The 18486-nt window shown below is 46.6% G+C and overlaps 36 non-coding genes and 3 pseudogenes across 36 annotated transcripts; all 39 read right to left on the reverse strand.

Annotated features, from left to right (window-relative positions):
* Positions 1-116: 116 nt before the first annotated feature.
* LOC148796908 (5S ribosomal RNA) lies at positions 117-235 on the reverse strand. Its single transcript, XR_016072198.1, has one exon. It is a non-coding gene; the product is annotated as a 5S ribosomal RNA (ribosomal RNA).
* A 356-nt stretch (positions 236-591) lies between these two features.
* On the reverse strand, positions 592-710 carry LOC148796909 (5S ribosomal RNA; annotated as a pseudogene).
* A 354-nt stretch (positions 711-1064) lies between these two features.
* Positions 1065-1183, reverse strand: LOC148796910 (5S ribosomal RNA). Its single transcript, XR_016072775.1, has one exon. It is a non-coding gene; the product is annotated as a 5S ribosomal RNA (ribosomal RNA).
* Positions 1184-1537: 354 nt separating this feature from the next.
* Positions 1538-1656, reverse strand: LOC148796911 (5S ribosomal RNA). The gene has a single exon (XR_016073726.1). It is a non-coding gene; the product is annotated as a 5S ribosomal RNA (ribosomal RNA).
* Positions 1657-2010: 354 nt separating this feature from the next.
* On the reverse strand, positions 2011-2129 carry LOC148796912 (5S ribosomal RNA). The gene has a single exon (XR_016073773.1). It is a non-coding gene; the product is annotated as a 5S ribosomal RNA (ribosomal RNA).
* A 354-nt stretch (positions 2130-2483) lies between these two features.
* LOC148796913 (5S ribosomal RNA) lies at positions 2484-2602 on the reverse strand. Its single transcript, XR_016074435.1, has one exon. It is a non-coding gene; the product is annotated as a 5S ribosomal RNA (ribosomal RNA).
* A 352-nt stretch (positions 2603-2954) lies between these two features.
* Positions 2955-3073, reverse strand: LOC148796914 (5S ribosomal RNA). Its single transcript, XR_016070771.1, has one exon. It is a non-coding gene; the product is annotated as a 5S ribosomal RNA (ribosomal RNA).
* Positions 3074-3427: 354 nt separating this feature from the next.
* Positions 3428-3546, reverse strand: LOC148796915 (5S ribosomal RNA). Its single transcript, XR_016072381.1, has one exon. It is a non-coding gene; the product is annotated as a 5S ribosomal RNA (ribosomal RNA).
* Positions 3547-3900: 354 nt separating this feature from the next.
* On the reverse strand, positions 3901-4019 carry LOC148796916 (5S ribosomal RNA). Its single transcript, XR_016071677.1, has one exon. It is a non-coding gene; the product is annotated as a 5S ribosomal RNA (ribosomal RNA).
* A 354-nt stretch (positions 4020-4373) lies between these two features.
* LOC148796917 (5S ribosomal RNA) lies at positions 4374-4492 on the reverse strand. Its single transcript, XR_016073784.1, has one exon. It is a non-coding gene; the product is annotated as a 5S ribosomal RNA (ribosomal RNA).
* Positions 4493-4848: 356 nt separating this feature from the next.
* LOC148796918 (5S ribosomal RNA) lies at positions 4849-4967 on the reverse strand. Its single transcript, XR_016074028.1, has one exon. It is a non-coding gene; the product is annotated as a 5S ribosomal RNA (ribosomal RNA).
* A 354-nt stretch (positions 4968-5321) lies between these two features.
* Positions 5322-5440, reverse strand: LOC148796919 (5S ribosomal RNA). Its single transcript, XR_016071902.1, has one exon. It is a non-coding gene; the product is annotated as a 5S ribosomal RNA (ribosomal RNA).
* A 354-nt stretch (positions 5441-5794) lies between these two features.
* Positions 5795-5913, reverse strand: LOC148796920 (5S ribosomal RNA). The gene has a single exon (XR_016075383.1). It is a non-coding gene; the product is annotated as a 5S ribosomal RNA (ribosomal RNA).
* A 356-nt stretch (positions 5914-6269) lies between these two features.
* Positions 6270-6388, reverse strand: LOC148796921 (5S ribosomal RNA). Its single transcript, XR_016069054.1, has one exon. It is a non-coding gene; the product is annotated as a 5S ribosomal RNA (ribosomal RNA).
* A 353-nt stretch (positions 6389-6741) lies between these two features.
* LOC148796922 (5S ribosomal RNA) lies at positions 6742-6860 on the reverse strand. Its single transcript, XR_016073442.1, has one exon. It is a non-coding gene; the product is annotated as a 5S ribosomal RNA (ribosomal RNA).
* A 354-nt stretch (positions 6861-7214) lies between these two features.
* LOC148796923 (5S ribosomal RNA) lies at positions 7215-7333 on the reverse strand. Its single transcript, XR_016070461.1, has one exon. It is a non-coding gene; the product is annotated as a 5S ribosomal RNA (ribosomal RNA).
* Positions 7334-7689: 356 nt separating this feature from the next.
* Positions 7690-7808, reverse strand: LOC148796924 (5S ribosomal RNA). The gene has a single exon (XR_016070096.1). It is a non-coding gene; the product is annotated as a 5S ribosomal RNA (ribosomal RNA).
* A 355-nt stretch (positions 7809-8163) lies between these two features.
* Positions 8164-8282, reverse strand: LOC148796925 (5S ribosomal RNA; annotated as a pseudogene).
* Positions 8283-8635: 353 nt separating this feature from the next.
* Positions 8636-8754, reverse strand: LOC148796926 (5S ribosomal RNA). Its single transcript, XR_016071380.1, has one exon. It is a non-coding gene; the product is annotated as a 5S ribosomal RNA (ribosomal RNA).
* A 355-nt stretch (positions 8755-9109) lies between these two features.
* On the reverse strand, positions 9110-9228 carry LOC148796927 (5S ribosomal RNA). Its single transcript, XR_016075006.1, has one exon. It is a non-coding gene; the product is annotated as a 5S ribosomal RNA (ribosomal RNA).
* Positions 9229-9583: 355 nt separating this feature from the next.
* LOC148796928 (5S ribosomal RNA) lies at positions 9584-9702 on the reverse strand. Its single transcript, XR_016074029.1, has one exon. It is a non-coding gene; the product is annotated as a 5S ribosomal RNA (ribosomal RNA).
* Positions 9703-10056: 354 nt separating this feature from the next.
* On the reverse strand, positions 10057-10175 carry LOC148796929 (5S ribosomal RNA). Its single transcript, XR_016069193.1, has one exon. It is a non-coding gene; the product is annotated as a 5S ribosomal RNA (ribosomal RNA).
* Positions 10176-10531: 356 nt separating this feature from the next.
* On the reverse strand, positions 10532-10650 carry LOC148796930 (5S ribosomal RNA). Its single transcript, XR_016070182.1, has one exon. It is a non-coding gene; the product is annotated as a 5S ribosomal RNA (ribosomal RNA).
* Positions 10651-11004: 354 nt separating this feature from the next.
* Positions 11005-11123, reverse strand: LOC148796931 (5S ribosomal RNA). The gene has a single exon (XR_016072776.1). It is a non-coding gene; the product is annotated as a 5S ribosomal RNA (ribosomal RNA).
* A 354-nt stretch (positions 11124-11477) lies between these two features.
* On the reverse strand, positions 11478-11596 carry LOC148796932 (5S ribosomal RNA). Its single transcript, XR_016073727.1, has one exon. It is a non-coding gene; the product is annotated as a 5S ribosomal RNA (ribosomal RNA).
* A 354-nt stretch (positions 11597-11950) lies between these two features.
* LOC148796933 (5S ribosomal RNA) lies at positions 11951-12069 on the reverse strand. Its single transcript, XR_016073795.1, has one exon. It is a non-coding gene; the product is annotated as a 5S ribosomal RNA (ribosomal RNA).
* Positions 12070-12423: 354 nt separating this feature from the next.
* Positions 12424-12542, reverse strand: LOC148796934 (5S ribosomal RNA). Its single transcript, XR_016074436.1, has one exon. It is a non-coding gene; the product is annotated as a 5S ribosomal RNA (ribosomal RNA).
* A 352-nt stretch (positions 12543-12894) lies between these two features.
* Positions 12895-13013, reverse strand: LOC148796935 (5S ribosomal RNA). The gene has a single exon (XR_016070773.1). It is a non-coding gene; the product is annotated as a 5S ribosomal RNA (ribosomal RNA).
* Positions 13014-13367: 354 nt separating this feature from the next.
* Positions 13368-13486, reverse strand: LOC148796936 (5S ribosomal RNA). The gene has a single exon (XR_016073661.1). It is a non-coding gene; the product is annotated as a 5S ribosomal RNA (ribosomal RNA).
* Positions 13487-13840: 354 nt separating this feature from the next.
* Positions 13841-13959, reverse strand: LOC148796937 (5S ribosomal RNA). The gene has a single exon (XR_016071074.1). It is a non-coding gene; the product is annotated as a 5S ribosomal RNA (ribosomal RNA).
* Positions 13960-14313: 354 nt separating this feature from the next.
* On the reverse strand, positions 14314-14432 carry LOC148796938 (5S ribosomal RNA). The gene has a single exon (XR_016074411.1). It is a non-coding gene; the product is annotated as a 5S ribosomal RNA (ribosomal RNA).
* Positions 14433-14786: 354 nt separating this feature from the next.
* LOC148796939 (5S ribosomal RNA) lies at positions 14787-14905 on the reverse strand. The gene has a single exon (XR_016072833.1). It is a non-coding gene; the product is annotated as a 5S ribosomal RNA (ribosomal RNA).
* A 354-nt stretch (positions 14906-15259) lies between these two features.
* LOC148796940 (5S ribosomal RNA) lies at positions 15260-15378 on the reverse strand. Its single transcript, XR_016073806.1, has one exon. It is a non-coding gene; the product is annotated as a 5S ribosomal RNA (ribosomal RNA).
* A 356-nt stretch (positions 15379-15734) lies between these two features.
* Positions 15735-15853, reverse strand: LOC148796941 (5S ribosomal RNA). The gene has a single exon (XR_016069993.1). It is a non-coding gene; the product is annotated as a 5S ribosomal RNA (ribosomal RNA).
* A 355-nt stretch (positions 15854-16208) lies between these two features.
* Positions 16209-16327, reverse strand: LOC148796942 (5S ribosomal RNA; annotated as a pseudogene).
* A 353-nt stretch (positions 16328-16680) lies between these two features.
* On the reverse strand, positions 16681-16799 carry LOC148796943 (5S ribosomal RNA). The gene has a single exon (XR_016073330.1). It is a non-coding gene; the product is annotated as a 5S ribosomal RNA (ribosomal RNA).
* Positions 16800-17154: 355 nt separating this feature from the next.
* Positions 17155-17273, reverse strand: LOC148796944 (5S ribosomal RNA). Its single transcript, XR_016069306.1, has one exon. It is a non-coding gene; the product is annotated as a 5S ribosomal RNA (ribosomal RNA).
* A 354-nt stretch (positions 17274-17627) lies between these two features.
* On the reverse strand, positions 17628-17746 carry LOC148796945 (5S ribosomal RNA). Its single transcript, XR_016073423.1, has one exon. It is a non-coding gene; the product is annotated as a 5S ribosomal RNA (ribosomal RNA).
* Positions 17747-18100: 354 nt separating this feature from the next.
* Positions 18101-18219, reverse strand: LOC148796946 (5S ribosomal RNA). Its single transcript, XR_016073817.1, has one exon. It is a non-coding gene; the product is annotated as a 5S ribosomal RNA (ribosomal RNA).
* Positions 18220-18486: the final 267 nt, after the last annotated feature.

Consider the following 18486-nt stretch of genomic DNA (forward strand, 5'->3'; position numbering starts at 1 on the left):
GTAATGACGATCGTGCCGCAAATGGTCCGAGTATCCGACGCATTGTTTCCAGTTGTCTCCCAGAAACAACAAATGGAATTTGCAAATACAAATCAAAATAAAATATTAATAAAATTGGGGTGCAACACGAGGAATTCCCAGGAGGTCACCCATCCTAGTACTACTCTCGCCCAAGCACGCTTAACTTCGGAGTTCTGATGGGATCCGGTGCATTAGTGATGGTATGATCGCACCCGTTTAATTCATGCTCGCTTAGATCTTTATGCACTATCTTGCTCCCCTCCATTAATTGTTTTAGACTTGAAAAAAACTGTGTATGCAGCCTTCCTCCCTTGGTAACCGTGCACAAGCTCTTACGTGAGCAGAGTGTTTGCTTTTTAGATCTGCCGCACCCCCGGATAGATGCAATACTATCGCGGGGCCCACAATGCACGACGAATGCCAAAAGCCCGGTTTTTTCACGGTTCCCATTCAGTAATGACAATCGTGCCGCAAATGGTCCGAGTATCCGGCGCGTTGTTTGCGTTTGTCTCGCCGAAACGACAAATGGAATTTGCAAATACGATATCGAAATAAAATATTAATAAAATTGGGGTGCAACACGAGGACTTCCCAGGTGGTCACCCATCCTACGACTACTCGCGCCCATGCACACTTAGCTTCAGAGTTCTGATGGTATCCGGTGCATTAGTGCTGGTATGATCGCACCCGTTTAATTCATGCTCGCTTAGATCTTTATGCACTATCTTGCTCCCCTCCATTAATTGTTTTAGATTTGAAAAAACTGTGTATGCAGCCTTCCTCCCTTGGTAACCGTGCACAAGCTCCTACGTGAGCAGAGTGTTTGCATTTCAGATCTGCCGCACCCCCGGATAGATGCAATACTATCGCGGGGCCCACAATGCATGACGAATGCCGAAAGCCCAGTTCTTGCATCGTTGCCATTCAGTAATGACGATCGTGCCGCAAATGGTCCGAGTATCCGACGCATTGTTTCCAGTTGTCTCCCAGAAACAACAAATGGAATTTGCAAATACAAATCAAAATAAAATATTAATAAAATTGGGGTGCAACACGAGGACTTCCCAGGAGGTCACCCATCCTAGTACTACTCTCGCCCAAGCACGCATAACTTCGGAGTTCTGATGGGATCCGGTGCATTAGTGCTGGTATGATCGCACCCGTTTAATTCATGCTCGCTTAGATCTTTATGCACTATCTTGCTCCCCTCCATTAATTGTTTTAGATTTGAAAAAACTGTGTATGCAGCCTTCCTCCCTTGGTAACCGTGCACAAGCTCCTACGTGAGCAGAGTGTTTGTATTTCAGATCTGCCGCACCCCCGGATAGATGCAATACTATCGCGGGGCCCACAATGCATGACGAATGCCGAAAGCCCGGTTCTTGCATCGTTGCCATTCAGTAATGACGATCGTGCCGCAAATGGTCCGAGTATCCGACGCATTGTTTCCAGTTGTCTCCCAGAAACAACAAATGGAATTTGCAAATACAAATCAAAATAAAATATTAATAAAATTGGGGTGCAACACGAGGACTTCCCAGGAGGTGACCCATCCTAGTACTACTCTCGCCCAAGCACGCTCAACTTCGGAGTTCTGATGGGATCCGGTGCATTAGTGCTGGTATGATCGCACCCGTTTAATTCATGCTCGCTTAGATCTTTATGCACTATCTTGCTCCCCTCCATTAATTGTTTTAGATTTGAAAAAACTGTGTATGCAGCCTTCCTCCCTTGGTAACCGTGCACAAGCTCCTACGTGAGCAGAGTGTTTGTATTTCAGATCTGCCGCACCCCCGGATAGATGCAATACTATCGCGGGGCCCACAATGCATGACGAATGCCGAAAGCCCGGTTCTTGCATCGTTGCCATTCAGTAATGACGATCGTGCCGCAAATGGTCCGAGTATCCGACGCATTGTTTCCAGTTGTCTCCCAGAAACAACAAATGGAATTTGCAAATACAAATCAAAATAAAATATTAATAAAATTGGGGTGCAACACGAGGACTTCCCAGGAGGTCACCCATCCTAGTACTACTCTCGCCCAAGCACGCTTAACTTCGGAGTTCTGATGGGATCCGGTGCATTAGTGCTGGTATGATCGCACCCGTTTAGTTCATGCTCGCTTAGATCTTTATGCACTATCTTGCTCCCCTCCATTAATTGTTTTAGATTTGAAAAAACTGTGTATGCAGCCTTCCTCCCTTGGTAACCGTGCACAAGCTCCTACGTGAGCAGAGTGTTCGTATTTCAGATCTGCCGCACCCCCGGATAGATGCAATACTATCGCGGGGCCCACAATGCATGACGAATGCCGAAAGCCCGGTTCTTGCATCGTTGCCATTCAGTAATGACGATCGTGCCGCAAATGGTCCGAGTATCCGACGCATTGTTTCCAGTTGTCTCCCAGAAACAACAACTGGAATTTGCAAATACAAATCAAAATAAAATATTTATAAAATTGGGGTGCAACACGAGGACTTCCCAGGAGGTCACCCATCCTAGTACTACTCTCGCCCAAGCAGGCTTAACTTCAGAGTTCTGATGGGATCCGGTGCATTAGTGCTGGTATGATCGCACCCGTTTAATTCATGCTCGCTTAGATCTTTATGCACTATCTTGCACCCCCCCATTAATTGTTTTAGACTTGAAAAAACTGTGTATGCAGCCTTCCTCCCTTGGTAACCGTGCACAAGCTCTTACGTGAGCAGAGTGTTTGCTTTTTAGATCTGCCGCACCCCCGGATAAATGCAATACTATCGCGGGGCCCACAATGCACGACGAATGCCAAAAGCCCGGTTTTTGCACGGTTCTCATTCAGTAATGACGATTGTGCCGCAAATGGTCCGAGTATCCGGCGCGTTTGCGTTTGTCTCGCCGAAACGACAAATGGAATTTGCAAATACGATATCGAAATAAAATATTAATAAAATTGGGGTGCAACACGAGGACTTCCCAGGATGTCACCCATCCTAGGACTACTCCCGCCCATGCACACTTAACTTCGGAGTTCTGATGGGATCCGGTGCATTAGTGCTGGTATGATCACACCCGTTTAATTCATGCTCGCTTAGATCTTTATGCACTATCTTGCTCCCCTCCATTAATTGTTTTAGATTTGAAAAAACTGTGTATGCAGCCTTCCTCCCTTGGTAACCGTGCACAAGCTCCTACGTGAGCAGAGTGTTTGTATTTCAGATCTGCCGCACCCCCGGATAGATGCAATACTATCGCGGGGCCCACAATGCATGACGAATGCCGAAAGCCCGGTTCTTGCATCGTTGCCATTCAGTAATGACGATCGTGCCGCAAATGGTCCGAGTATCCGACGCATTGTTTCCAGTTGTCTCCCAGAAACAACAAATGGAATTTGCAAATACAAATCAAAATAAAATATTAATAAAATTGGGGTGCAACACGAGGACTTCCCAGGAGGTCACCCATCCTAGTACTACTCTAGCCCAAGCACGCTTAACTTCGGAGTTCTGATGGGATCCGGTGCATTAGTGCTGGTATGATCGCACCCGTTTAATTCATGCTCGCTTAGATCTTTATGCACTATCTTGCTCCCCTCCATTAATTGTTTTAGATTTGAAAAAACTGTGTATGCAGCCTTCCTCCCTTGGTAACCGTGCACAAGCTCCTACGTGAGCAGAGTGTTTGCATTTCAGATCTGCCGCACCCCCGGATAGATGCAATACTATCGCGGGGCCCACAATGCATGACGAATGCCGAAAGCCCGGTTCTTGCATCGTTGCCATTCAGTAATGACGATCGTGCCGCAAATGGTCCGAGTATCCGACGCATTGTTTCCAGTTGTCTCCCAGAAACAACAAATGGAATTTGCAAATACAAATCAAAATAAAATATTAATAAAATTGGGGTACAACACGAGGACTTCCCAGGAGGTCACCCATCCTAGTACTACTCTCGCCCAAGCACGCTTAACTTCGGAGTTCTGATGGGATCCGGTGCATTAGTGCTGGTATGATCGCACCCGTTTAATTCATGCTCGCTTAGATCTTTATGCACTATCTTGCTCCCCTCCATTAATTGTTTTAGATTTGAAAAAACTGTGTATGCAGCCTTCCTCCCTTGGTAACCGTGCACAAGTTCCTACGTGAGCAGAGTGTTTGTATTTCAGATCTGCCGCACCCCCGGATAGATGCAATACTATCGCGGGGCCCACAATGCATGACGAATGCCGAAAGCCCGGTTCTTGCATCGTTGCCATTCAGTAATGACGATCGTGCCGCAAATGGTCCGAGTATCCGACGCATTGTTTCCAGTTGTCTCCCAGAAACAACAAATGGAATTTGCAAATACAAATCAAAATAAAATATTAATAAAATTGGGGTGCAACACGAGGACTTCCCAGGAGGTCACCCATCCTAGTACTACTCTCGCCCAAGCACGCTTAACTTCGGAGTTCTGATGGGATCCGGTGCATTAGTGCTGGTATGATCGCACCCGTTTAATTCATGCTCGCTTAGATCTTTATGCACTATCTTGCTCCCCTCCATTAATTGTTTTAGACTTGAAAAAAACTGTGTATGCAGCCTTCCTCCCTTGGTAACCGTGCACAAGCTCTTACGTGAGCAGAGTGTTTGCTTTTTAGATCTGCCGCACCCCCGGATAGATGCAATACTATCGCGGGGCCCACAATGCACGACGAATGCCAAAAGCCCGGTTTTTTCACGGTTCCCATTCAGTAATGACAATCGTGCCGCAAATGGTCCGAGTATCCGGCGCGTTGTTTGCGTTTGTCTCGCCGAAACGACAAATGGAATTTGCAAATACGATATCGAAATAAAATATTAATAAAATTGGGGTGCAACACGAGGACTTCCCAGGAGGTCACCCATCCTAGGACTACTCCCGCCCATGCACACTTAACTTCGGAGTTCTGATGGGATCCGGTGCATTAGTGCTGGTATGATCGCACCCGTTTAATTCATGCTCGCTTAGATCTTTATGCACTATCTTGCTCCCCTCCATTAATTGTTTTAGATTTGAAAAAACTGTGTATGCAGCCTTCCTCCCTTGGTTACCGTGCACAAGCTCCTACGTGAGCAGAGTGTTTGCATTTCAGATCTGCCGCACCCCCGGATAGATGCAATACTATCGCGGGGCCCACAATGCATGACGAATGCCGAAAGCCCGGTTCTTGCATCGTTGCCATTCAGTAATGACGATCGTGCCGCAAATGGTCCGAGTATCCGACGCATTGTTTCCAGTTGTCTCCCAGAAACAACAAATGGAATTTGCAAATACAAATCAAAATAAAATATTAATAAAATTGGGGTGCAACACGAGGACTTCCAAGGAGGTCACCCATCCTAGTACTACTCTCGCCCAAGCACGCTTAACTTCGGAGTTCTGATGGGATCCGGTGCATTAGTGCTGGTATGATCGCACCCGTTTAATTCATGCTCGCTTAGATCTTTATGCACTATCTTGCTCCCCTCCATTAATTGTTTTAGATTTGAAAAAACTGTGTATGCAGCCTTCCTCCCTTGGTAACCGTGCACAAGCTCCTACGTGAGCAGAGTGTTTGTATTTCAGATCTGCCGCACCCCCGGATAGATGCAATACTATCGCGGGGCCCACAATGCATGACGAATGCCGAAAGCCCGGTTCTTGCATCGTTGCCATTCAGTAATGACGATCGTGCCGCAAATGGTCCGAGTATCCGACGCATTGTTTCCAGTTGTCTCCCAGAAACAACAAATGGAATTTGCAAATACAAATCAAAGTAAAATATTAATAAAATTGGGGTGCAACACGAGGACTTCCCAGGAGGTCACCCATCCTAGTACTACTTTCGCCCAAGCACGCTTAATTTCGGAGTTCTGATGGGATCCGGTGCATTAGTGCTGGTATGATCGCACCCGTTTAATTCATGCTCGCTTAGATCTTTATGCACTATCTTGCTCCCCTCCATTAATTGTTTTAGACTTGAAAAAAACTGTGTATGCAGCCTTCCTCCCTTGGTAACCGTGCACAAGCTCTTACGTGAGCAGAGTGTTTGCTTTTTAGATCTGCCGCACCCCCGGATAGATGCAATACTATCGCGGGGCCCACAATGCACGACGAATGCCAAAAGCCCGGTTTTTTCACGGTTCCCATTCAGTAATGACAATCGTGCCGCAAATGGTCCGAGTATCCGGCGCGTTGTTTGCGTTTGTCTCGCCGAAACGACAAATGGAATTTGCAAATACGATATCGAAATAAAATATTAATAAAATTGGGGTGCAACACGAGGACTTCCCAGGAGGTCACCCATCCTAGGACTACTCCCGCCCATGCACACTTAACTTCGGAGTTCTGATGGGATCCGATGCATTAGTGCTGGTATGATCGCACCCGTTTAATTCATGCTCGCTTAGATTTTTATGCACTATATTGCTCCCCTCCATTATTTGTTTTAGATTTGAAAAAACTGTGTATGCAGCCTTCCTCCCTTGGTAACCGTGCACAAGCTCCTACGTGAGCAGAGTGTTTGCATTTCAGATCTGCCGCACCCCCGGATAGATGCAATACTATCGCGGGGCGCACAATGCATGACGAATGCCGAAAGCCCGGTTCTTGCATCGTTGCCATTCAGTAATGACGATCGTGCGCAAATGGTCCGAGTATCCGACGCATTGTTTCCAGTTGTCTCCCAGAAACAACAAATGGAATTTGCAAATACAAATCAAAATAAAATATTAATAAAATTGGGGTGCAACACGAGGACTTCCCAGGAGGTAACCCATCCTAGTACTACTCTCCCCCAAGCACGCTTAACTTCGGAGTTCTGATGGGATCCGGTGCATTAGTGCTGGTATGATCGCACCCGTTTAATTCATGCTCGCTTAGATCTTTATGCACTATCTTGCTCCCCTCCATTAATTGTTTTAGATTTGAAAAAACTGTGTATGCAGCCTTCCTCCCTTGGTAACCGTGCACAAGCTCCTACGTGAGCAGAGTGTTTGTATTTCAGATCTGCCGCACCCCCGGATAGATGCAATACTATCGCGGGGCCCACAATGCATGACGAATGCCGAAAGCCCGGTTCTTGCATCGTTGCCATTCAGTAATGACGATCGTGCCGCAAATGGTCCGAGTATCCGACGCATTGTTTCCAGTTGTCTCCCAGAAACAACAAATGGAATTTGCAAATACAAATCAAAATAAAATATTAATAAAATTGGGGTGCAACACGAGGACTTCCCAGGAGGTCACCCATCCGAGTACTACTCTCGCCCAAGCACGCTTAACTTCGGAGTTCTGATGGGATCCGGTGCATTAGTGCTGGTATGATCGCACCCGTTTAATTCATGCTCGCTTAGATCTTTATGCACTATCTTGCTCCCCTCCATTAATTGTTTTAGACTTGAAAAAAACTGTGTATGCAGCCTTCCTCCCTTGGTAACCGTGCACAAGCTCTTACGTGAGCAGAGTGTTTGCTTTTTAGATCTGCCGCACCCCCGGATAGATGCAATACTATCGCGGGGCCCACAATGCAAGACGAATGCCAAAAGCCCGGTTTTTTCACGGTTCCCATTCAGTAATGACAATCGTGCCGCAAATGGTCCGAGTATCCGGCGCGTTGTTTGCGTTTGTCTCGCCGAAACGACAAATGGAATTTGCAAATACGATATCGAAATAAAATATTAATAAAATTGGGGAGCAAAACGAGGACTTCCCAAGAGGTCACCCATCCTAGGACTACTCCCGCCCATGCACACTTAACTTCGGAGTTCTGATGGGATCCGGTGCATTAGTGCTGGTATGATCGCACCCGTTTAATTCATGCTCGCTTAGATCTTTATGCACTATCTTGCTCCCCTCCATTAATTGTTTTAGACTTGAAAAAACTGTGTATGCAGCCTTCCTCCCTTGGTAACCGTGCACAAGCTCCTACGTGAGCAGAGTGTTTGCTTTTCAGATCTGCCGCACCCCCGGATAGATGCAATACTATCGCGGGGCCCACAATGCACGACGAATGCCAAAAGCCCGATTTTTGCACGGTTCCCATTCAGTAATGACGATCGTGCCGCAAATGGTCCGAGTATCCGGCGCGTTGTTTGAGTTTGTCTTGCCGAAACGACAAATGGAATTTGCAAATACGATATCGAAATAAAATATTAATAAAATTGGGGTGAAACACAAGGACTTCCGAGGAGGTCACCCATCCTAATACTACTCTCGCCCAAGCACACTTAACTTCGGAGTTCTGATGAGATCCGGTGCATTAGTGCTGGTATGATAGCACCCGTTTAATTCATGCTCGCTTAGATCTTTATGACCTATCTTGCTCCCTTCCATTAATTGTTTTAGATTTGAAAAAAATGTGTATGCAGCCTCTTTCCCTTGGTAACCGTGCACAAGCTCCTACGTGAGCGGAGTGTTTGCTTTTCAGATCTGCCGCACCTCCGGATAGATGCAATACTATCGCGGGGCCCACAATGCATGACGAATGCCGAAAGCCCGGTTCTTGCATCGTGGCCATTCAGTAATGACGATCGTGCCGCAAATGGTCCGAGTATCCGACGCATTGTTTCCAGTATCTCCCAGAAACAACAAATGGAATTTGCAAATACAAATCAAAATAAAATATTAATAAAATTGGGGTGCAACACGAGGACTTCCCAGGAGGTCACCCATCCTAGTACTACTCTCGCCCAAGCACGCTTAACTTCAGAGTTCTGATGGGATCCGGTGCATTAGTGCTGGTATGATCGCACCCGTTTAATTCATGCTCGCATAGATCTTTATGCACTATCTTGCTCCCCTCCATTAATTGTTTTAGACTTGAAAAAACTGTGTATGCAGCCTTCCTCCCTTGGTAACCGTGCACAAGCTCTTACGTGAGCAGAGTGTTTGCTTTTTAGATCTGCCGCACCCCCGGATAGATGCAATACTATCGCGGGGCCCACAATGCACGACGAATGCCAAAAGCCCGGTTTTTGCACGGTTCTCATTCAGTAATGACGATTGTGCCGCAAATGGTCCGAGTATCCGGCGCGTTGTTTGCGTTTGTCTCGCCGAAACGACAAATGGAATTTGCAAATACGATATCGAGATAAAATATTAATAAAATTGGGGTGCAACACGAGGACTTCCCAGGAGGTCACCCATCCTAGGACTACTCCCGCCCATGCACATTTAACTTCGGAGTTCTGATGGGATCCGGTGCATTAGTGCTGGTATGATCGCACCCGTTTAATTCATGCTCGCATAGATCTTTATGCACTATCTTGCTCCCCTCCATTAATTGTTTTAGACTTGAAAAAACTGTGTATGCAGCCTTCCTCCCTTGGTAACCGTGCACAAGCTCTTACGTGAGCAGAGTGTTTGCTTTTTAGATCTGCCGCACCCCCAGATAGATGCAATACTATCGCGGGGCCCACAATGCACGACGAATGCCAAAAGCCCGGTTTTTGCACGGTTCTCATTCAGTAATGACGATTGTGCCGCAAATGGTCCGAGTATCCGGCGCGTTGTATGCGTTTGTCTCGCCGAAACGACAAATGGAATTTGCAAATACGATATCGAAATAAAATATTAATAAAATTGGGGTGCAACACGAGGACTTCCCAGGAGGTCACCCATCCTAGGACTACTCCCGCCCATGCACACTTAACTTCGGAGTTCTGATGGGATCCGGTGCATTAGTGCTGGTATGATCGCACCCGTTTAATTCATGCTCGCTTAGATCTTTATGCACTATTTTGCTCCCCTCCATTAATTGTTTTAGATTTGAAAAAACTGTGTATGCTGCCTTCCTCCCTTGGTAACCGTGCACAAGCTCCTACGTGAGCAGAGTGTTTGTATTTCAGATCTGCCGCACCCCCGGATAGATGCAATACTATCGCGGGGCCCACAATGCATGACGAATGCCGAAAGCCCGGTTCTTGCATCGTTGCCATTCAGTAATGACGATCGTGCCGCAAATGGTCCGAGTATCCGACGCATTGTTTCCAGTTGTCTCCCAGAAACAACAAATGGAATTTGCAAATACAAATCAAAATAAAATATTAATAAAATTGGGGTGCAACACGAGGAATTCCCAGGAGGTCACCCATCCTAGTACTACTCTCGCCCAAGCACGCTTAACTTCGGAGTTCTGATGGGATCCGGTGCATTAGTGATGGTATGATCCCACCCGTTTAATTCATGCTCGCTTAGATCTTTATGCACTATCTTGCTCCCCTCCATTAATTGTTTTAGACTTGAAAAAAACTGTGTATGCAGCCTTCCTCCCTTGGTAACCGTGCACAAGCTCTTACGTGAGCAGAGTGTTTGCTTTTTAGATCTGCCGCACCCCCGGATAGATGCAATACTATCGCGGGGCCCACAATGCGCGACGAATGCCAAAAGCCCGGTTTTTTCACGGTTCCCATTCAGTAATGACAATCGTGCCGCAAATGGTCCGAGTATCCGGCGCGTTGTTTGCGTTTGTCTCGCCGAAACGACAAATGGAATTTGCAAATACGATATCGAAATAAAATATTAATAAAATTGGGGTGCAACACGAGGACTTCCCAGGTGGTCACCCATCCTACGACTACTCGCGCCCATGCACACTTAGCTTCAGAGTTCTGATGGGATCCGGTGCATTAGTGCTGGTATGATCGCACCCGTTTAATTCATGCTCGCTTAGATCTTTATGCACTATCTTGCTCCCCTCCATTAATTGTTTTAGATTTGAAAAAACTGTGTATGCAGCCTTCCTCCCTTGGTAACCGTGCACAAGCTCCTACGTGAGCAGAGTGTTTGCATTTCAGATCTGCCGCACCCCCGGATAGATGCAATACTATCGCGGGGCCCACAATGCATGACGAATGCCGAAAGCCCAGTTCTTGCATCGTTGCCATTCAGTAATGACGATCGTGCCGCAAATGGTCCGAGTATCCGACGCATTGTTTCCAGTTGTCTCCCAGAAACAACAAATGGAATTTGCAAATACAAATCAAAATAAAATATTAATAAAATTGGGGTGCAACACGAGGACTTCCCAGGAGGTCACCCATCCTAGTACTACTCTCGCCCAAGCACGCATAACTTCGGAGTTCTGATGGGATCCGGTGCATTAGTGCTGGTATGATCGCACCCGTTTAATTCATGCTCGCTTAGATCTTTATGCACTATCTTGCTCCCCTCCATTAATTGTTTTAGATTTGAAAAAACTGTGTATGCAGCCTTCCTCCCTTGGTAACCGTGCACAAGCTCCTACGTGAGCAGAGTGTTTGTATTTCAGATCTGCCGCACCCCCGGATAGATGCAATACTATCGCGGGGCCCACAATGCATGACGAATGCCGAAAGCCCGGTTCTTGCATCGTTGCCATTCAGTAATGACGATCGTGCCGCAAATGGTCCGAGTATCCGACGCATTGTTTCCAGTTGTCTCCCAGAAACAACAAATGGAATTTGCAAATACAAATCAAAATAAAATATTAATAAAATTGGGGTGCAACACGAGGACTTCCCAGGAGGTGACCCATCCTAGTACTACTCTCGCCCAAGCACGCTCAACTTCGGAGTTCTGATGGGATCCGGTGCATTAGTGCTGGTATGATCGCACCCGTTTAATTCATGCTCGCTTAGATCTTTATGCACTATCTTGCTCCCCTCCATTAATTGTTTTAGATTTGAAAAAACTGTGTATGCAGCCTTCCTCCCTTGGTAACCGTGCACAAGCTCCTACGTGAGCAGAGTGTTTGTATTTCAGATCTGCCGCACCCCCGGATAGATGCAATACTATCGCGGGGCCCACAATGCATGACGAATGCCGAAAGCCCGGTTCTTGCATCGTTGCCATTCAGTAATGACGATCGTGCCGCAAATGGTCCGAGTATCCGACGCATTGTTTCCAGTTGTCTCCCAGAAACAACAAATGGAATTTGCAAATACAAATCAAAATAAAATATTAATAAAATTGGGGTGCAACACGAGGACTTCCCAGGAGGTCACCCATCCTAGTACTACTCTCGCCCAAGCACGCTTAACTTCGGAGTTCTGATGGGATCCGGTGCATTAGTGCTGGTATGATCGCACCCGTTTAGTTCATGCTCGCTTAGATCTTTATGCACTATCTTGCTCCCCTCCATTAATTGTTTTAGATTTGAAAAAACTGTGTATGCAGCCTTCCTCCCTTGGTAACCGTGCACAAGCTCCTACGTGAGCAGAGTGTTTGTATTTCAGATCTGCCGCACCCCCGGATAGATGCAATACTATCGCGGGGCCCACAATGCATGACGAATGCCGAAAGCCCGGTTCTTGCATCGTTGCCATTCAGTAATGACGATCGTGCCGCAAATGGTCCGAGTATCCGACGCATTGTTTCCAGTTGTCTCCCAGAAACAACAACTGGAATTTGCAAATACAAATCAAAATAAAATATTTATAAAATTGGGGTGCAACACGAGGACTTCCCAGGAGGTCACCCATCCTAGTACTACTCTCGCCCAAGCAGGCTTAACTTCAGAGTTCTGATGGGATCCGGTGCATTAGTGCTGGTATGATCGCACCCGTTTAATTCATGCTCGCTTAGATCTTTATGCACTATCTTGCACCCCCCCATTAATTGTTTTAGACTTGAAAAAACTGTGTATGCAGCCTTCCTCCCTTGGTAACCGTGCACAAGCTCTTACGTGAGCAGAGTGTTTGCTTTTTAGATCTGCCGCACCCCCGGATAAATGCAATACTATCGCGGGGCCCACAATGCACGACGAATGCCAAAAGCCCGGTTTTTGCACGGTTCTCATTCAGTAATGACGATTGTGCCGCAAATGGTCCGAGTATCCGGCGCGTTTGCGTTTGTCTCGCCGAAACGACAAATGGAATTTGCAAATACGATATCGAAATAAAATATTAATAAAATTGGGGTGCAACACGAGGACTTCCCAGGATGTCACCCATCCTAGGACTACTCCCGCCCATGCACACTTAACTTCGGAGTTCTGATGGGATCCGGTGCATTAGTGCTGGTATGATCACACCCGTTTAATTCATGCTCGCTTAGATCTTTATGCACTATCTTGCTCCCCTCCATTAATTGTTTTAGATTTGAAAAAACTGTGTATGCAGCCTTCCTCCCTTGGTAACCGTGCACAAGCTCCTACGTGAGCAGAGTGTTTGCATTTCAGATCTGCCGCACCCCCGGATAGATGCAATACTATCGCGGGGCCCACAATGCATGACGAATGCCGAAAGCCCGGTTCTTGCATCGTTGCCATTCAGTAATGACGATCGTGCCGCAAATGGTCCGAGTATCCGACGCATTGTTTCCAGTTGTCTCCCAGAAACAACATATGGAATTTGCAAATACAAATCAAAATAAAATATTAATAAAGTTGGGGTGCAACACGAGGACTTCCCAGGAGGTCACCCTTCCTAGTACTACTCTCGCCCAAACACGCTTAACTTCGGAGTTCTGATGAGATCCGGTGCATTAGTGCTGGTATGATCGCACCCGTTTAATTCATGCTCGCTTAGATCTTTGTGCACTATCTTGCTCCCCTCCATTAATTGTTTTAGACTTGAAAAAACTGTGTATGCAGCCTTCCTCCCTTGGTAACCGTGCACAAGCTCCTACGTGAGCAGAGTGTTTGCTTTTCAGATCTGTCGCACCCCCGGATAGATGCAATACTATCGCGGGGCCCACAATGCACGACGAATGCCAAAAGCCCGGTTTTTGCATCGTTGCCATTCAGTAATGACGAACGTGCCGCAAATGGTCCGAGTATCCGACGCATTGTTTCCAGTTGTCTCCCAGAAACAACAAATGGAATTTGCAAATACAAATCAAAATAAAATATTAATAAAATTGGGGTGCAACACAAGGACTTCCCAGGAGGTCACCCATCCTAGTACTACTCTCGCCCAAGCACGCTTAACTTCGGAGTTCTGATGGGATCCGGTGCATTAGTGCTGGTATGATCGCACCCGTTTAATTCATGCTCGCTTAGATCTTTATGCACTATCTTGCTCCCCTCCATTAATTGTTTTAGACTTGAAAAAACTGTGTATGCAGCCTTCCTCCCTTGGTAACCGTGCACAAGCTCTTACGTGAGCAGAGTGTTTGCTTTTTAGATCTGCCGCACCCCCGGATAGATGCAATACTATCGCGGGGCCCACAATGCATGACGAATGCCGAAAGCCCGGTTCTTGCATCGTTGCCATTCAGTAATGACGATCGTGCCACAAATGGTCCGAGTATCCGACGCATTGTTTCCAGTTGTCTCCCAGAAACAACAAATGGAATTTGCAAATACAAATCAAAATAAAATATTAATAAAATTGGGGTGCAACACGAGGACTTCCCAGGAGGTCACCCATCCTAGGACTACTCCCGCCCATGCACACTTAACTTCGGAGTTCGGATGGGATCCGGTGCATTAGTACTGGTATGATCGCACCCGTTTAATTCATGCTCGCTTAGATCTTTATGCACTATCTTGCTCCCCTCCATTAATTGTTTTAGATTTGAAAAAACTGTGTATGCAGCCTTCCTCCCTTGGTAACCGTGCACAAGCTCCTACGTGAGCAGAGTGTTTGCATTTCAGATCTGCCGCACCCCCGGATAGATGCAATACTATCGCGGGGCCCACAATGAATGACGAATGCCGAAAGCCCGGTTCTTGCATCGTTGCCATTCAGTAATGACGATCGTGCCGCAAATGGTCCGAGTATCCGACGCATTGTTTCCAGTTGTCTCCCAGAAACAACAAATGGAATTTGCAAATACAAATCAAAATAAAATATTAATAAAACTGGGGTGCAACACGAGGACTTCCCAGGAGGGCACCCATCCTAATACTACTCTCGCCCAAGCACGCTTAACTTCGGAGTTCTGATGGGATCCGGTGCATTAGTGCTGGTATGATCGCACCCGTTTAATTCATGCTCGCTTAGATCTTTATGCACTATCTTGCTCCCCTCCATTAATTGTTTTAGATTTGAAAAAACTGTGTATGCAGCCTTCCTCCCTTGGTAACCGTGCACAAGCTCCTACGTGAGCAGAGTGTTTGTATTTCAGATCTGCCGCACCCCCGGATAGATGCAATACTATCGCGGGGCCCACAATGCATGACGAATGCCGAAAGCCCGGTTCTTGCATCGTTGCCATTCAGTAATGACGATCGTGCCGCAAATGGTCCGAGTATCCGACGCATTGTTTCCAGTTGTCTCCCAGAAACAACAAATGGAATTTGCAAATACAAATCAAAATAAAATATTAATAAAATTGGGGTGCAACACGAGGACTTCCCAGGAGGTCACCCATCCTAGTACTACTCTCGCCCAAGCACGCTTAACTTCGGAGTTCTGATGGGATCCGGTGCATTAGTGCTGGTATGATCGCACCCGTTTAATTCATGCTCGCTTAGATCTTTATGCACTATCTTGCTCCCCTCCATTAATTGTTTTAGACTTGAAAAAAACTGTGTATGCAGCCTTCCTCCCTTGGTAACCGTGCACAAGCTCTTACGTGAGCAGAGTGTTTGCTTTTTAGATCTGCCGCACCCCCGGATAGATGCAATACTATCGCGGGGCCCACAATGCACGACGAATGCCAAAAGCCCGGTTTTTTCACGGTTCCCATTCAGTAATGACAATCGTGCCGCAAATGGTCCGAGTATCCGGCGCGTTGTTTGCGTTTGTCTCGCCGAAACGACAAATGGAATTTGCAAATACGATATCGAAATAAAATATTAATAAAATTGGGGTGCAACACGAGGACTTCCCAGGAGGTCACCCATCCTAGGACTACTCCCGCCCATGCACACTTAACTTCGGAGTTCTGATGGGATCCGGTGCATTAGTGCTAGTATGATCGCACACGTTTAATTCATGCTCGCTTAGATCTTTATGCACTATCTTGCTCCCCTCCATTAATTGTTTTAGACTTGAAAAAACTGTGTATGCAGCCTTCCTCCCTTGGTAACCGTGCACAAGCTCCTACGTGAGCAGAGTGTTTGCTTTTCAGATCTGCCGCACCCCCGGATAGATGCGAAACTATCGCGGGGCCCACAATGCACGACGAATGCCAAAAGCCCGGTTTTTGCACGGTTCCCATTCAGTAATGACGATCGTGCCGCAAATGGTCCGAGTATCCGGCGCGTTGTTTGAGTTTGTCTCGCCGAAACGACAAATGGAATTTGCAAATACGATATCGAAATAAAATATTAATAAAATTAGGGTGAAACACAAGGACTTCCGAGGAGGTCACCCATCCTAATACTACTCTCGCCCAAGCACACTTAACTTCGGAGTTCTGATGAGATCCGGTGCATTAGTGCTGGTATGATAGCACCCGTTTAATTCATGCTCGCTTAGATCTTTATGACCTATCTTGCTCCCTTCCATTAATTGTTTTAGATTTGAAAAAAATGTGTATGCAGCCTCTTTCCCTTGGTAACCGTGCACAAGCTCCTACGTGAGCGGAGTGTTTGCTTTTCAGATCTGCCGCACCTCCGGATAGATGCAATACTTTCGCGGGGCCCACAATGCATGACGAATGCCGAAAGCCCGGTTCTTGCATCGTGGCCATTCAGTAATGACGATCGTGCCGCAAATGGTCCGAGTATCCGACGCATTGTTTCCAGTATCTCCCAGAAACAACAAATGGAATTTGCAAATACAAATCAAAATAAAATATTAATAAAATTGGGGTGCAACACGAGGACTTCCCAGGAGGTCACCCATCCTAGTACTACTCTCGCCCAAGCACGCTTAACTTCAAAGTTCTGATGGGATCCGGTGCATTAGTGCTGGTATGATCGCACCCGTTTAATTCATGCTCGCTTAGATCTTTATGCACTATCTTGCTCCCCTCCATTAATTGTTTTAGACTTGAAAAAACTGTGTATGCAGCCTTCCTCCCTTGGTAACCGTGCACAAGCTCTTACGTGAGCAGAGTGTTTGCTTTTTAGATCTGCCGCACCCCCGGATAGATGCAATACTATCGCGGGGCCCACAATGCACGACGAATGCCAAAAGCCCGGTTTTTGCACGGTTCTCATTCAGTAATGACGATTGTGCCGCAAATGGTCCGAGTATCCGGCGCGTTGTTTGCGTTTGTCTCGCCGAAACGACAAATGGAATTTGCAAATACGATATCGAAATAAAATTTTAATAAAATTGGGGTGCAACACGAGGACTTCCCAGGAGGTCACCCATCCTAGGACTACTCCTGCCCATGCACACTTAACTTCGGAGTTCTGATGGGATCCGGTGCATTAGTGCTGGTATGATCGCACCCGTTTAATTCATGCTCGCTTAGATCTTTATGCACTATCTTGCTCCCCTCCATTAATTGTTTTAGATTTGAAAAAACTATGTATGCAGCCTTCCTCCCTTGGTAACCGTGCACAAGCTCCTACGTGAGCAGAGTGTTTGCATTTCAGATCTGCCGCACCCCCTGATAGATGCAATACTATCGCGGGGCCCACAATGCATGACGAATGCCGAAAGCCCGGTTCTTGCATCGTTGCCATTCAGTAATGACGATCGTGCCGCAAATGGTCCGAGTATCCGCCGCATTGTTTCCAGTTGTCTCCCAGAAACAACAAATGGAATTTGCAAATACAAATCAAAATAAAATATTAATAAAATTGGGGTGCAACACGAGGACTTCCCAGGAGGTCACCCTTCCTAGTACTACTCTCGCCCAAGCACGCTTAACTTCGGAGTTCTGATGGGATCCGATGCATTAGTGCTGGTATGATCGCACCCGTTTAATTCATGCTCGCTTAGATCTTTATGCACTATCTTGCTCCCCTCCATTAATTGTTTTAGACTTGAAAAAACTGTGTATGCAGCCTTCCTCCCTTGGTAACCGTGCACAAGCTCTTACGTGAGCAGAGTGTTTGCTTTTTAGATCTGCCGCACCCCCGGATAGATGCAATACTATCGCGGGGCCCACAATGCATGACGAATGCCGAAAGCCCGGTTCTTGCATCGTTGCCATTCAGTAATGACGATCGTGCCGCAAATGGTCCGAGTATCCGACGCATTGTTTCCAGTTGTCTCCCAGAAACAACAAATGGAATTTGCAAATACAAATCAAAATAAAATATTAATAAAATCGGGGTGCAACACGAGGACTTCCCAGGAGGTCACCCATCCTAGTACTACTCTCGCCCAAGCACGCTTAACTTCGGAGTTCTGATGGGATCCGGTGCATTAGTGCTGGTATGATCGCACCCGTTTAATTCATGCTCGCTTAGATCTTTATGCACTATTTTGCTCCCCTCCATTAATTGTTTTAGACTTGAAAAAAACTGTGTATGCAGCCTTCCTCCCTTGGTAACCGTGCACAAGCTCTTACGTGAGCAGAGTGTTTGCTTTTTAGATCTGCCGCACCCCCGGATAGATGCAATACTATCGCGGGGCCCACAATGCACGACGAATGCCAAAAGCCCGGTTTTTGCACGGTTCTCATTCAGTAATGACGATTGTGCCGCAAATGGTCC

Source organism: Nelumbo nucifera, chromosome 4 (assembly GCF_055504915.1).
Source record: "Nelumbo nucifera cultivar China Antique chromosome 4, China Antique-T2T, whole genome shotgun sequence".
Lineage (NCBI taxonomy): Eukaryota > Viridiplantae > Streptophyta > Magnoliopsida > Proteales > Nelumbonaceae > Nelumbo > Nelumbo nucifera.